Source organism: Berghia stephanieae, chromosome 1, assembly GCF_034508935.2.
Source record: "Berghia stephanieae isolate SIO BIC M18660-M18661 chromosome 1, UCSD_Bste_1.3, whole genome shotgun sequence".
In the NCBI taxonomy this organism is placed as follows: Eukaryota; Metazoa; Mollusca; class Gastropoda; order Nudibranchia; family Aeolidiidae; genus Berghia; species Berghia stephanieae.
Genome location: NC_088360.1, coordinates 121,088,422 through 121,090,921, shown reverse-complemented (window position 1 = coordinate 121,090,921; position 2,500 = coordinate 121,088,422). Strand labels below are relative to the sequence as shown.

Here is a 2,500-nt window from a genome sequence, read left to right as displayed (position 1 = left end):
GAGAGAAGAGAAAGAAAGAGAGAGAGAAAGAAATAGAGAATGAAGAGAGAGAAAGAAAGAGAGAGAGAGAGAGAGAGAGAGAGAGAGAGAGAGAGAGAGAGAGAGAGAGAGAGAGAGAGAAATATAGAAACTGGAATAATAGTGATGTAAATTAATATCTAATGTCTTCTATAAGGGTTACTACACATAGACTGATTTGATGGGACTGACTTGGTAACAAGTTTTGACGGAATTATAACGAGTTAGAATCATCCAATTAATTTTTCTATTTCACAGCTGGTTAGAAAAGTTTAAGGTTTAGGTCTCAAGAAGTGGGTGAGAGAGGGATCTAGAAATGACCTTGGGTTTGAAACGAATATTTTAGTGTTCGTGGATAGCTCACACGGTAGAGCCACGCTCTCACCTGCCAGGCGGAGTTGTCGTACCAATAAGGTCGCAGGTTCAAACCCCACCACCGCCGGGAAAAAAAATTTTTATTCTCTATTGTCTTCTGGCACTTTTCTACTCACTTCATATCTTGTGTTTAAGGTTTAGGTGTTCGTTAACTTACGAATTATTTTTTTTTTTTTTTGGACAATTGATGATTTGAGTAAAATAAGACAATTTAGTATATCTTTATTTTGCTAGTCTGGTATGAAATTATATTTGTCACCTAGTATCTATACTAGTAGCAGAGACAAAATTTAAAGATTCTCTTCTGTTATTAATTCATTCTATGGAATATGCGGAACTTACTTAGTCAACAAAGATTTGGCCAAAGTTGACCTTAATGAATGCTTGTATTATTCTCCAAAGGAAAACAGTATCTGAGTACTTGTTTCCTCTGTAATACCTGCTTTCTAAGCGAGACAGGCAGCGATGTTTTTTTAGGTCAAATAACGATTGTTCTGTCGACATTCTGCATCATCTTAAGATTGACCTTCAAGTATAAAAAAAAAGCAAACAGAGTTTGTTCTTTGATTGACATGGGTGACCGTCCCTGAATTGGGTCGAATTATATAGCCTAGTCGGTATTATATAAATAGTATGCGCTTGGCTAAAAAGCTCATAACATTGCCATCCGGAAGTATAACGGACCAACACACAAAACTGTGTGTATCCATGAACGTTTATCGTCAGGTTAATATAGTTCAGTGAGCATTACTCATAAACGCGGATGGCAAAAAACAATAACAAAGACATGAGTGACGTCATCTGCATACTATCTATAAAAGGGAAAATAATATAATGGTCCTGGGGCTCTGTGGTTCTGTGGTATAACACTCGCCTTTGAACCGGCAGTCTACCGGTTTAAATCCCGCTCTTGACGGCACAAAGTTGAGTCCTTAAAAATTTTCTTTACTCTCATTCCCTCACTGCAATCAGGTGTTAAATGAGTACCCGTGCGGTCAGGACATTATCTCTGTCGAAATAAAAACAAAGTCAGTAGCGCCAAACAAGCGACATGTCTCGTGCTATCTGAGAATTGTTGTTGGTTTAGGACCCCTTAGTAAAGCGCCTAGAGCACATAAAAGATCGAAGTGGGCTGGCTCTTACTCATATCAATCGGAACATGTTCACGATAGACATGTTTAAAATCCAATTATAATTATTACTTTTTTTGTTACACTTAACATAGCACAAAAGCGGGTTTATAGTTATTGTCTCCCAAACATTTTATATGCAAGCAGTGATAAGACGTCAGAGGAGGAGGAAAGAAGGAAATAATAAGATAGCGAGAAAATCGGGGAGAATAGAAATAGATCGATCTCAAGAACAAAATCATCATTTTGTTGAAATATACAGAAAGCTCACAAATGTTGCCTATCTTTACAAAACTAAACTGATAAAAAGAGAGTGAAAAAAATATAATAAAACGGTGAAATGTTTCGTATTTCGTTATTAGTGTGTGACCTGAACAAGGATAAGATCGTGCATTCCCCCAGTATTTTACCGTAAACCATCTTATCATCCGATAACCTGGTGGCATTTGTCTGGTCTAGTGACGTAAATATTCCTCCACCTAGGGGGTGAGGCGAGTAGTCGTGTTTTAAATGTCTTGGGTTTTTCTCTTTCATCATCATCATCATCATCATCATCATCATCATCATCATCATCATCATCATCATCATCATCATCATCAACATCATCATCATCATCGCCATCATCATCATCATCATCATCATCATCATCTTCTTCTTCTTCTTCTTCTTCTTCTTCTTCTTCTTCTTCTTCTTTTTCTTCTTCTACTTCTTCTTCTTCTTCTTTTTCGCAGAAAACACCATCATGTCGATGACAAATGCTGCGTTTTGTTTGACCGCTGCCATCACTGTTAAAAGCTGTTTATAGTGAATAGTCAAATTGGCCACAGAGAGAATCAAGGTTTCGGATGCAATTTTTACAAGCTTTTTTTTCTAGTTTATAGATTTTCTTTAGCTTTTTAAAAATATTTCTTTTTGTTAAAACTGATGAGTTTTACAAGGGTTTCAGATTTTTAGTATAATTTGGCGACTTGAGGTTC

General features: G+C 36.6%; 1 protein-coding gene across 1 annotated transcript in view; it reads left to right on the top strand.

Annotated features, from left to right (window-relative positions):
• Positions 1 to 2,500, top strand: part of LOC144962936 (3',5'-cyclic-AMP phosphodiesterase 4C-like) — a 658,366-nt gene that overhangs the window by 29,052 nt on the left and 626,814 nt on the right. The window lies entirely within an intron of this gene.